This window comes from Stegostoma tigrinum, chromosome 3 (assembly GCF_030684315.1).
Source record: "Stegostoma tigrinum isolate sSteTig4 chromosome 3, sSteTig4.hap1, whole genome shotgun sequence".
Lineage (NCBI taxonomy): Eukaryota > Metazoa > Chordata > Chondrichthyes > Orectolobiformes > Stegostomatidae > Stegostoma > Stegostoma tigrinum.
This window is the reverse complement of record NC_081356.1, coordinates 45,627,808-45,642,175: the sequence shown is the minus strand read 5'-3', so window position 1 is coordinate 45,642,175 and position 14,368 is coordinate 45,627,808.

Genomic DNA, 14,368 nt, shown 5'->3' with positions numbered 1-14,368 from the left:
AGTATACTGGCAGAGCAGTGAACTGTTTTGGGAATGGTCCATGATATGATGGGAACTGAATCAGACATGAGGGATACATGGGGCAAGGTGATGTGTTTATGTGGCGAGTTTGGTGAGAAAACCAGCTAGGCATCATGCTGGAATCCCTTCAAAATAAAAATCAACTCAACTCAGATATAGCTAAACAAATGTAAATGAGTCATATTGCATAAATCTGTAATATTGGAACCATGTAAATAATAAGTATTATTAATAAATTTCAAGAATTCTGTCCTAACAAGTGCCTAATTCTGTAGGATATGCGATATACAGACTGAAATATAAAAGACGACATACTACATCAACTTGAAAGCTCACCTGTCTTTCTTTTACTACCAATTTTAATACTAGTTCGTGAAAGATATATACACATCACCAATGATCTGCGACATGCACAGCAATGCACTTTTCAAAGACAGGGATCATTTGCAAGTCTTGGGATTAATGCATCAAAAATTCTAAATCACCTTATAAGTATGCAACCTCAATCTATATCTATTTAATTGAAGCAATTCATTGTCCCTAAACATACACCCATATCATGTTTAAAACAGAAAATAGCATTTACAAATGCATATCCATCTCCAACTATTTTCATTTACAAGTTTCCCAGCAGTTTTCATTCCATGACAGGAGAATGCTAGAACTTCCAGACAATTCAGTGCAATACCTTCAGAAAAATGTTCTAAATTCTAGGAAGACATTACTTCTGGGTTTTACTCATTAATTCTCCAGTGAATTCTTCAAACAACACAACACATTTCAGATAATATGTTGGTATTCCTGATATGGCTGGCCATCTCTGTCGATGTAATAATATTGTCCAATTGACTTAGTGTATTGAGCATCCTTCCCCTTACAATCATCAAGTTAATGGGCATGTAACAATCCAGATTAACCCTGTACCCTTTTTTGAAAGATTGGAGAAAGCTGAGCATCCTTTCAGTCTAAGGTGACAATTGCAGATTCTACTGAGCTGCTACAATATGGGCTCGCAGCTTTCAGATAATCTGACCCACCTTCCAGAAGTTTAATTAATCCAGGCCTGCCAGACTTACCTAATTCCACAATCCCCATTCTTGCAAGATGGTTAGCAGTTTACATATCAACATCAAGTATAGGTTTTATAAATTTACATATTCATAATATTAGATACAGAGAGCATTAGTGCATGGACGGAGCTTCGCTGGAAGGGAAGAACATAACGGTTCGGTCTGACTTCTCTTGCTTCCAAGTTTAGGACATTGAATTATTTTGGATTGGTCCACATTTATAGACAATTGCTGTAGTGACTTATCATTGCCTTCTCCATGGCAGTTGACCAGGAAACTCTCCCCTTGCTTGGTGAATCGTACAGCATATTGGAAAGGCTTTGGTGCGGACAACAACGTGCCTGGTTGTGTTACAACTGTACCTTTCTGGCCAACATGTCCTGACACGGGACTAGAACCCAGAAAATCTGGCCCAGTTGTAAGAATGCTACCATGATGCCACAAGACCTCTAAATGATGGTGCTAGGGTAGGGCAAGTAAATAGAAGACTGGTTTCAGTTCTTGCATTGTATAGCCATTACCTTTCCAGATGCAAAAGAGGAAAAAGAGGGAGGGGAATTTAAAATTAAAGAATACATAGTGATAAATATAATTGTCAGAGGAGTAAGAAAGTATTGGAATGAATAAATGAGCAAAGGCTGTGTGAGAAGAAAGGTAAGTTGAAAGGGTAAGAAAGAAAATATATAAACAAAATGAAAAATGAAGGATGCAATTAAAACTTCATTCTACACAGTATGTCAATGATAAGTTTGCAAAGGTAATCTTGGATTCTTGAAGACTAAGTGAAGCTTTGAAATGCAAATCTTTATCTGGGTGGAAAGACATGTGTAAAAATTGCTGTGTAACGGACAGAAGAGTCTTGACAGCCAGGAATCTTAATAAGTTGTCTGTCACATCATTGTTCTTTGAAATTTTACCACCGATGTGCATGCTACAATTAGTGTTACCACCCGGGGAGACAGAAACACAGAAAGAATTTTGAGGGAATGCCAGTGATACAGAGAATAATAAAGAGAGAGGAATCACAAGGAGAAACAAAATAAGAACAGCTGTCATTTTACTGGTGCTTGGACCCAGGCTTCGCTTTTAAGTTTATACATTTCCTGTTCCACAAAGGAAGGTCAATTGATTGAAATATTTAGTTTGCACTCCCAAGACTGGTACTTAGCATGCTGAATCATAGAATCAAGGAAATTCATCACACAGAAATAAAACATTAAGCCCAACATGTCCCTAATTGACAAGCCATGCAATGTACTTCCATTTTCTTGTTCCTCCTAGCACTTTCTAGTAGATGGAGGAATGTTGGCTCAGCTATAATTAAACTTAATGGTGGAACAACTCAAAAGGCCATACGGCCTATCGCTGTTCTTACTTCTTATGGCCTTTAATCTACAGCACTTCAAGCGCATATCCAAGTTTTCTTTTAAATGCAATGAGTTTACAGCTTGTACCACCCTCTCAGGTAGTGTGTTCCAGACTACCAGCAACCTCTCATTGAAAAATGCTTCACTAAATTCCTTTAATCTCCTTACCTCTTGTGTTAAATTTTCTGCCCCATATTCTGGACTCATCAACTAACAGAAAATAGTCTTTTCTATCCATTCTGTCTAAGTTTCAATTGAGAAGACATGAATAACGCAACTGCTAAGGGCTTGAATAATAATCCAACAATTGCACTGAAGATGTGTACTCCAGAGCTAACTTCACCACCAGGAACAACTGTAATATGAGCAATACCCAGCAATGTGAAAATGTACCTTGGTATTTCCTATTCACAAATCATAAGGCAAATCACATAAAGCGGGTTGCTCTCTCACCAATCTACGTTCAATCATCAGCAAACTGAAGGAAGTTATGATTGACAGAGGTACTAAACTGCAAGTATAGAGCAATACACTCTTCACCAAGGGTTCCACCAATACCCTTTGCTCCTGGCCTTATGGAACAAAATGGGACAAACTGAACTCCAGAGGTGAGGCGAGATGGATGCCTCTGGCATCAAGATGGTATTTGACTGAGTGCAGTATTTTTGAGCCCAAACAAAACTGCTTTCAATGGGATAATAAAATGTGAGGCTGGATGAACACAGCAGGCCAAGCAGCATCTCAGGAGCACAAAAGCTGACGTTTCGGGCCTAGACCCTTCATCAGAGAGGGGTCTAGGCCCGAAACGTCAGCTTTTGTGCTCCTGAGATGCTGCTTGGCCTGCTGTGTTCATCCAGCCTCACATTTTATTATCTTGAAATCTCCAGCATCTGCAGTTCCCATTATCTCTGCTTTCAATGGGAGCTGCAATCAATTGAAAACCCTCCATCAATTGAAGTCATACGTACCACAAAGTAAAATGTTGAGGTTTTAGGAAGCCCGTCATCTGAACACCATGATGTGCTGCATGAATTCCTCCAAATTACTTCCTTTCCATAATAAGATCAGAAGAGGGCACATGCACTAATGATTGAGCAATATTCATGATTGTTCAACACTGAAACAGTCTATGCCCAAATGCAGCAATTTCTGACCAATCAAAGAAAAGCCACCATAGTCCCATTCTCTCCTTAGAAAGAGGCAATAAATGGTGAGGTTAACATAAGGATCACGACACCTCAAGTGAGGGGCAAGATTAAATGAATGAAAGAATGAATGATCACATGTATTTTACCATGAGAAAAACAGTAAAATACAGTGAAAATATTTTCAACTGTAGCCATGATTCGGCACCACTTTGAATAATTTATGAATAAGAAAAAAAGAATGATTTCTCTTAAAGAGTGCCCATCAGCCTTAAACCAGCTCATCATCAGTGATGTGTGCTGCTATTCCTCCTCTACCACCTCACTGCTATCTAAATCAGACCCAATGAGAACTCAGGATCTTCATGGTGACCGCATATGGTACAGGAATTGAGCCAGCACACTTGGTATTACTTTGTACAAACCAAATGTTCACCCAATGGAGCTGCATTGACCCTAATACCCATGCTTGCGTTGATAAATAGCAAGTAACATTCCTGTAAACCAGTTTTCATTTCCGAAAAGGCAGAATCTAACCATCTACTTTGGTCATTCAATGGCATCATTAAATACTTTAACATCAACTTTCTGGATGTTTCGAGTAATCATAAACTGACCTGGACCAGCCATATAAATATTTTAACTACAATAGCAAGTCAGAGGTCATGTATTCTGAGGTGAGCAGCTCATTTTCTGACTCTCCAAAATATATCCTGCATCTGCAAAGCACAGGTCAGGGGAGTGATAAAATGGTCTCAACTTGCCTGGCTAAATAGATTTCCAAAAATACTCAACAATTTTGACACCATCTAGAACAGAACAAATTATTTGATTGACAGTTCATTCACCAACTAAGCAGTCCCTACCAACATAAAGTGTATACCTATACCAATGAAGTACAGTGATTCAAGAACACAGCTCACTACCACGGTCTGAAGGAAAAATAAGAATGGGCAACGATTTCTGGCCTAACCAACAATATCGACAACTTTTAAGCACTTAAACTATGTCTTTTGTCAGTCTCCTCTATCCCAATGGAAACTGTCTTGGTCTGTCTAATCTATCCTCATACTTAAAATTGTTTAACTAAGACTGTTTAAATAAAACTCCAGGACACACCCTCCCAAATCTCTTCTGTACCATCTCTACTGCTATGATTATTTTACTCTAGTGGAGTGATCAGATCTGCACAAAGTCCTCCAACTGTAACCTAACCAGTTCTTTATACAATCCCATCATTACCTACCACTCTTATATTCAAGCTTTGGCTATTGAAGGTCAATATCCTGCGTGACTATTTTACTACCTAATCTATCTACCCATCTATCTTCATGGATCTGTGTACATGCTCTCCATGGTCCCTTTGTTCCTCCATACATCTCAATATGCTACTATTTATTGTCTATTCCATTGTTTTGTTAGCCTTCTTCTAATGTGTTACCTCACACTTTTCAGAAATGAACTCCATTTGCCCTTGTTTAATTTATGGACCAGATATTTTCTTGAAATCTATAGATTTTTTTCTTCAGTTTCAACCATAAAACTCAGTTTTGTATCACTGGTATACTTTTTAGTAACACTTTCAATTATTGATATATACACATCAGCAAGGGACACAGTACTGAGGCCTGCAGAAGCCCATTGCTTCTGCCACATAAACATCCTTTGACCGTAGCATTTTTTTTCTGCCTCCAAGGCGACTTTGGATCCCATGTGCAGCCTTCTCTTAAGTCTCGAAAACAAAACAGAAATTGCTGGAAAAGATCAGCACATCTGGCAGCATCTGTGAAGGAAAAAAATAAAGTTAACGTTTTGGGCCCAGTGATCCTTCCTCAGAACTTTCCTTAAATCTCATTGGCTTTAAATTTTCTGACTGATCTGCCATGTGGAGTCTTATCAAAAACCTTGTTAAAATCAACTTCACCAGTTGCAGTACCCTCTTCAACCCTCCTTGTTACTTCCTCAACAATTCAATCATGTTAGTCAGACACACTCTACTGAAATTCCTATTGAGTGTTTCTTGCTTCTGTTTTAGTTGTATCAGCATCAAAAGGAATATACATATTCTGTGAAATGCTTACATCATTAGTTCTAGCTAAACCAGTGTGGCCTGTTGAGATGAAAATGAAAAATATAAAAAGTATAAACGAGAATGAACCTTGAGGATTTCATGTGATGCGGCTGCGCCTGTTTCATGTGGGTGTTTGTTCTATTCTTGATTATCCTTCCAAAGAAAGATTGTTGATTTACTGTCTTGGAAACCATTAATCTTTGGAGTTTGTATGCTTGAATATCTCAAACTTTGTTATCGCCAGGCAGCACCACATGTTCATTTCTGTCAGTTTCCCTCAGTCCATTCCAAATTTAATGGAACATGGTCAGTTTATCTTTCTCTTTGCTTTGAAGCAGTGATTTCTACTCTTAAGTATTTGATCAAGGATGTATCACTGGATGTATTTTCTGCATTAAGTTGTGCAGATTGAGAAGCATATTTTTGGATTATTTTAATCTTAGTTCTATCTCTCACCATAAAATGATCTTACGCACAATGTCTAAACTCCTGGACTGGGCCAAATAAATGTTTGGTAAGCTATAATTCTGGGTTTTTTTTAGCAATGTCAAAGATTCCTCTTCAGAAATCCAAAAGAAAATCCTGTTTGTTTTGGATATAATCTGCTGAATGTGGAATCCCATCTGAAGTCTGTTTTTAACATGAATCACAGGGTATAGTTGTGTACTTACCTGTTGAGAATTTGATCACAGAACTTAAAGATATCTGTCAGTAGATCATTTTTCTTTTGTTCCTGCTATACATAATATTGCACATTTTTGCCAAAATACTACTTCCCATTCATCTTGCTATTTTGCAATTCCAGAAGATCTGCTTGGATTGAATTAATATGAATTCAAATTTTCAATGATCATTTAACCATTGTCATCTGCAAATAATTACACTTTATTTTACAATTTGTTGGCAAGACTATTGAAATATGTCAAGAAGCATAAAAGCTGCAACATATTTCCTTGGAACAAGGTACAGAGGATGCCTGTAGGAGAGGAGGATACACTAGTATGTGTCACTCCCTGTCTTCTTTTAGTAAGTAAATTCTGGATTCAGTTTAATTATCTTCCCCAATTTGAATATCATGAACATTGAAAAAGAGATTTTCAGAACATAGTTTTTCAAGAGCATTTGTGGAAGCCATTATTCCTACATGAGTATTTTCATGCCTTTTGGAAATAGAAGCTAGATTAACAGCAGCTGGTAAAAGCAATTTTTCAACTGATCATTTCCCCCAAAAACCATACTAACTATCGACCATTATACTGTGAGATTCAAAATGCTTTATGAAAAGAGAATGCTCAAGCAATTTTGCAAAATGATACTGGTGAGAGAATTTGGGTCTATATTTTTCTAGCTACCTTTCGTTCCCTTTTCTCAATATGTCATAGACATTAACAACAAAAACAAAGTTACTGACAAAGCTCAGCAGGTCTGGCAGCATCTATGAAGGAAAAAGCAGTTAATGTTTTGGGTCCGGTGACCCTTCCTCAGAACTGACTCAGTCAACAGACCCAAAATGTTAATTTTTTTTTCCTTCACAAATGCTACCAGACCTGCTGAGCTTTTCCAGCAACTTTGTTCTTGCCCCTGATTTACAACATCTGCAGTTCTTTCAGCTGTCGTAAACATTAGCCTGCTTCCATTGTTTTGATAAGAAATGGATGTGAACTGGCTCTTGAAGGACATTTATCAATATTTGACTCCAATGTTCAGTTGTGAATTTTCAACTACACGAAAGGATTTCAAAGCACCCTCATTTCTTATAGTGGGGCTCGGTATGCCTGTTAGTTGGCCACCATCCGAAAAGCATCCCACCCAAACCTACCCCACCCCTTTCCTGCCCCCATAATCTTTCATTTCCCATGGCTAATCCACCTAACTACACATTTCTAGACACTTTAGGCAATTTAGCAAGGCCAATCTACCGAACCTGTACATCTTTAGACCGGTTCTACCAATTGTGCAGACTGACGATTCTGTTCGCCTTTGTGGGGATTTTAAGCAAATGCTAAATTGATTCTCACAGCTGGATAAAAATCCAATCCCTCACACAGATTTCTTGTACATAAAATTGATGGGGTGCTTGACTGTTCTTCACAAAGTTAAACATGAGCCATGCCTACTTGCAACTAGATGAGGAGTCCCAGAAGTATGCCACAATTAATGCCCATAAGGGTTTATCCCAATATACAGGACTGCAAATTGGGATACCATCAGCCTGTGTCCTTTCCAGTGGATGATGAAGAATTTTTTTACAAGGGCTACCCCAGGATGTCATATAGCTGGATGAAATGCTAATAAATGAGAAGACCAATAAAAAACACTTGGAGAACTTGGACATTACAGCTTAAACTTTTCTCCCGGGCAGCAATTGCCTTGGAAGGGAAAAATCTGTGTTCCAGGTGCCCCAAAAGGCCTACTTGGGTTTTAGAATTAACAAAACTAGGTTAAATCCAGTGGAAGGTAGAGTGAGGGTGATCAAACTGCCCAGCCTAAAATGTCTGTACCGAAGCTCAAGTCTTTTCTTAGGTTGGTGAATTATAATAAGAAATTCATATGTAACCCGACCTCCGTCTTACAGCCCTTATGCCTACTATTGAAAAATGGTCAGATTTGGAAATGATCGCAAAACCAAGAAGTAGCTTTTAGGGAAATCATCTAAGGTGTTGGTCCACTATAATCCAAAGTAAGGGGTGGTATGTGATGCCTTCCTGTACAGTACTGGGGTAGTGTTTTGCTCACTGGTGGCTTAACAGAGAGGAACATCCAATTCCATATGCTTCCCGGACTTTGGCTGATGCAGAACACAAGTACACCCAGATGGAGAAGGAAGGTTTAGAAGTCATTTTCGACGTGAAAAAGTTGCACAAATACCTTTACAGATTTGAATTTGTCATAGTAATGGACCTCAAATCCTTCCTAGAACTACTTAAAGAAGACAAAAGAGTGCCATCTGTTGCCTCTGGTTGAATGCAGTGGTTGTACCTTACTCTCAGTGCATACAAGCTGGAACACCATGCAGGAGGCCTAGTTGATAATGTGAATGCCTTGAGTTGCCTCCCATTGGCAGATACTCCACTAGTGGTGCCTTGCCTGGAAGTGCCCATTCTGATTCTAAACTTTCTGGACCCCTTTCCGGTCACCACTGACAATATCCAACTGTGGACACAAAAATATTCAACCTGCCAAAACCAAAATAGCTGGTGGCAATGGAGAAAATCAGAAGGGCCATCACAACCAAAGTTGAAACTTTTCTGGTCTCGGCGAGACTATATCACCACAGAGGATGGTACATTACTCTGAGGAGCCAGAGTAATTATTCTGAGTAAAGGTCGCCACCAGGTATTGGATGCACTCTACCTGGGTCATCAAGGGGTTTCCAAAATGAAGATGTTGGAAAGAAGTTGTGGCTGATAGCCAAGATTGGATGCTGACATAGCAGTGTTGATTTAGCAATGCCCCAAGTGTCATCAAGGGCAAAAATTGCTACCATCAGTGCACCCATATTCATAGGAATGGCCAGGTAAACCCTGGATTCAGATACATATAAACTATGCTGGTCCTTTCATGGGGTCATTGTTCCTGGTCATTGTGGATGCCCATTGAGAGTAGTTGGATGTGCATAGAGTTCATTCAGCAATCTCAGAGATGATGATTGAAGAACTGGAAACATTGTTTGTGATACACAGTCTCCTGGTCATGGACAATAGGACAACATTTACCAACAGGGAATTGGAGTATATTTCCTAAAGTCAACTGGTATGCAGCATGTTCAGATAGCTCCATAACATCCATCATCTGATGGCCTGGCAGAAAAAGCAATCCAAAAGTTGAAGGCAGGCGTAAAGAAATAGCCTACGTCTTCATTTGATACCAAACTGCCCCAGCTCCTACTTGATTATAGGACCATCTCTCATGCAGAATTAGCTCCAGCAGAGTTGCTGATGGGGCAAAGACACTGTTCAGGTTAAACCTGATATTCTTGGGGGAAGATGAAATTGCAACAGGAATGCCAATGCTGGTCACAAGCTTAAGTGAAAGAGACAGTTTGCTATAGGAGGCGAAATTTGATGCTGGAATCACGGAAATCATCCTGCATGGATATGAGGAGTGGTCAGTATGAGGTCACATTCCATAACGTACAAATTTTGGATAGGTGAGGCGGTCCTGAACAAAACATGCGGATCAGCTGAAAGCTGTCAAACAGTGCAGAGCAAAACATACCTGCGCACCCCCCCAACCCCCACAACAGCCAGAGGCCATTTAGAAACCATGGATCCTCCCCCTCACCCCCATCTAGTATTGGGGAAACCTGAGTCCTAGTTGGGTGTAGCCTTGATACTCTGGTGGGGGGCTGCTTTCTTGCTACAGTTTTCATGCAGCAGTCTGTGTGCAGCTGCTACACCCACAGTGTTCTTAGGGAGAGAATCCTAGGAATTTGTCCTAACAATATTAAAAGAAAGGTGATATGATTCCAAGATAGTTTGGTGAGTGGCTTAGAGAACTTAAAAATGGTGGTGTTCCCACATACTATCAGGGATGGCAGTGCAGGTAGATGAATGCTCCTCCTGCATGATGTATGAGGTGAGGGACGCCATTAGTGTCCCATCCAAATCTGCAGGAAGTGCACCCAACTCTTGCTCCTTCAAGACCGCGTTAGGGAACTGGAGTGGGAGCTGGATGAACTTTGAATCGTTCGGGAGGCAGAGTCAGTGATAGAGAAGAGTTACAGGGAAGTAGTTACTCCTAAGCATGAAGAAAGCTGGGTAACTGTTAGAAGGAGGAAAAAGCAGTCAGTGGAGGGTCCCCTGTGGTCGTTCCCCTGAAAAACAAGTATACCGTTTTGGATACTGTTGAGGAGGATGACTTACCAGGAGCATGGACTGGGGTGCAGGTCTCTGGCACAGAGTCTGTCCCTCTTGCAAAGAAGGAAAGGGGTATAGGAAGAGAGTGTTAGTCATTGATTAGATTAGATTATGATTAGATTTCCTACAATGTGGAAACAGGCCCTTCAGCCCAAAAAGTCCTCACCGCCCTTTGGACCATCCCACCCAGACCCATCCCCCATAATCCACACACCCCTGAACACTACGGGCAATTTAGCATGGCCAATCCATCTAGCTTGCACATCTTTGGACTGTGGGAAGAAACCAGAGCACTCGGAGAAAACCCACGCAGACACGGGAGAATGTGCAAACTCCACACAGACAGTTGCCTGAGGCTGGAATCGAACCCGGGTTCCTGGTGCTGTAAGGCTACAGTGCTAACCACTGAGCCACCTCAATAGTTAGAGGGACTGATAGAAGGTTTGTTGGGAACGAAAGAGACTCATGGTTGATGTGTTGCCTCCCAAGTGCCAGGGTCCGTGATGTCTCGGATCGTGTCTTTGGGGTCCTGAAGGGACAGGGTGACCAGCCCCAAGTAGTGGCCCACATAGGCACCAACGATATAGGTAGAAGGACTGATAGGGATGTCAGGCAGGATTTCAGGGAGCTAGGGTGGAAGCTGAGAGCTAGAACAAACAGAGTGGTTATCTCTAGTTTGTTACCCCTGCCACATGATAGCAAGGCAAAGAACAGGGAGAGATTTCAGCTGAACACGTGGCTGCAGGGATCGTGCAGGAGGGAGGGCCTCAGGTACATGGACAATTGGGGCTCATTCTGGGGACGTTGGGATCTCGACAAACAGGACGGTCTCCACTTGAACCAGAGGGGCACTAATATCCTGGGTGGGAAATTTGCTAGTGCTATTCGGGTGGATTTAAACTAGCTCAGCAGGGGGATGGGAAACAGTGGTGGAGTTCAAGTACACAGGAGGATGAGAGTAGCGAGGACATGGAGAGGATCTCACTGTCACAGGAGTGTGCTGGCAGACAGCAAACTGGATTGAAGTGTGTTTACTTCAACGCCAGGAGTATCCAGAATAAGGTAGGTGAGCTTGCAGCATCGATAGGTACCTGGGACTTCGATGTTGTGGCCATTTCAGAGACATGGATAGATAGGGTCAGAAATGGATGTTGCAGGTTCCAGGGTTTAGATCTTTCATTAAGATCAGGGAAGGTGATAAAAGAGAGGGAGGTGTGGCTTTGTTAGTCAAGGACAGTATCACGGTGGCTGAAAGAATTTTTGATGAGGACTCGTCTACTGAGGTGGTATGGGTTGAGGTCAGAAACAGGAGAGAAAAGGTAACACTTCTGGGAGTTTTTTATAGGCCTCCGCAAAGTTCCAGGGATGTGCAGGAGAGGATTGGCAAAACTATTCTGGGCAGGAGTGAAAGGAACAGGGTGGTCATTATGGGAGACTTTAACTTCCCAAACATTGACTGGAAATGCTATAACTCTAGATCGTCGAATGGGTTAGTTTTAGTCCAATGTGTGCAGGACGGTTTCCTGACACAGTATGTCGAAGAACCGACAAGAGGGGAGGCCACACTGGATCTGGTACTTGGTAATGAACCAGGCCAGGTGTTTGATTTAGTGGTCCTTGAGCACTTTGGAGAGAGTGACTATAATTTGGTTATGTTTAGTGTAGCGATGGAAAGGGATAGGAACATGCCTCAGGGCAAAAGTTATAGATGAGGGAAGGGAAATTATAATGCGATTAGGCAAGGCTTAGGAGGCATAAAATGGGGTAGCAAAATGCAGGGGATGGGGACAATCGAAATGTGGAGCTGGATTAAGGAACAGATATTGCGTGTCCTCGATAGATATGTCCCTGACAGGCAGGGAGGAAGTGATAAGGTAGGGAACCGTGGTTTACTAAAGAAATTGTATCTCTTGTTAAGCAGAAGAGGGAGGCTTATGAGACAATGAGATGAGATGGCTCAGATGAGGCGATGGAGAGTTACAGATTAGCTGGGAAGGATTTAAAGAGAGAGTTAAGAAGAACAAGGAGGGGACATGAGCAGACATTAGCAGGTAGAATAAAGGAGAACCCGAAAGCTTTCTGCAGATATGTGAGGAATAAAAGGATGACTAGGGTAGGAAGTGGGTCAGTCAAAGACAGAAGTGAGAAGTTGTGTGTGGACCCTATGAAATCAGAGAGGTGCTAAATGATTATTTCTCATCTCTTTTCACTGAGGAACAGGAAAATATTGTAGAGGAGATGACTGAGTTACAGGCTACTAGAATTGAAAGAATTAAGGTTAGTAAGGAAGAGGTGTTATCAATTCTAGAAGGTGTGTAGGTAGATAAATCCCCGGGCCAGACGGGATTTTTCCGAGGATTATCTCGGAAGCTAGGGAGGAGGTGGCGGAGCCTTTGGCCTTGATCTTTGAGTCCTCATTGTCTACAAGTTTAGTACCAGAGGACTGGAGGATTGCAAATTTGTGCCCTTGTTCAAGAAGAGCAGTAAGGATGACCCAGGTAATTATAGACCTGTCAGCCTTAGGTCTGTTGTAGGAAAAGTTTTGGAAAGGATTATAAGAGATAGGATTTATAATCATCTAGCAAGCAATTTGATTGGAGATAGTCAGCATGGATGCGTCAAGGGCAGGTCGTGTCTCACAAACCTCATTGATTTTTTTGAGAAGGTGGCCAAGCATGTGGGTGAGGGTAGGGCAGCTGACGTGGTGTACATGGATTTCAGTAAAGCCTTTGACAAGTTTCCACATAGTAGGCTATTGGAGAAAATACAGAGGCATGGGATTGAGGAAGATTTAGCAGTTTGGATTAGAAACTGGCTTTCTGTAAGAAGGCAATGAGTGGTGATTGGTGGAAAATATTCAGCCTTGTGTCAGGTCACTAGTGGTGTGCCTCAAGCATCTGTTTTGGGACCACTGCTGTTTGTCATGTTTATAAATGACTTGGAAGCAGGCATAGGTGAATGGGTTAGTAAGTTTGCAGATGACACTAAAGTGGAGTGTTGGACAATGTGGAAGAATGTTGCAGGTTGCAGGGAGACTTGGATAAACTGTAGAATTGGGCTGAAAGGTGGCAAATGGAGTTCAATGCGGATAAATGTGAGGTGATTTACTTTGGGAAGAATAAGAGGAAGTCAGGATACTGGGTCAATGGGAAGATTCTTGGTTGTGTGGATGCACAGAGGGATCTCGGTGTCCATGTTCATAGATCCCTGAAGGTTGCCACCCAGGTTGACAGTGCTGTTAAGAAGGCTTACGGTGTGTTAGATTTTATTGGTCAAGGGATTGAGTTCCGGAGCCGTGATGTCATGCTGCAACTGTACAAAACGCTAGTGCAGCCTTACTTGGAATATTGCGCACAGTTCTGGACACCCCATTACAGGAAGGATGTGGAAGCATTGGAAAAGGTGCAGAGGAGATTTACCAGGATGTTGCCTGGTCTGGAGCGCAGGCCCTATGAAAAAAAGCTGAGAGACTTGGGTCTGTTCTCATTGGAGAGAAGGAGGGTAGGAGGGGATTAAATAGAGACATACAAGATGATTTCAGGATTAGATAGGGTGGACAGGGAGAGTCTTCTTCCGAGGATGATGGCTTCAGCTTGTACAAGGGGGCATAGCTACAAATTGAGGGGTGATAGATTTAAGACAGATGTCAGAGGCGGGTTCTTTACTCAGAGAGTGGTAAGGGCGTGGAACGCCCTGACTGCCAATGTAGTTAACTCAGCCACATTTGGGGCATTTAAACAGTCCTTGGATAAGCATATGGATGATGATGGGATAGTGTAGCGGGAGGGGCTTAGATTAGTTCACAGGTCGGCGCAACATTGAGGGCCGAAGGGCC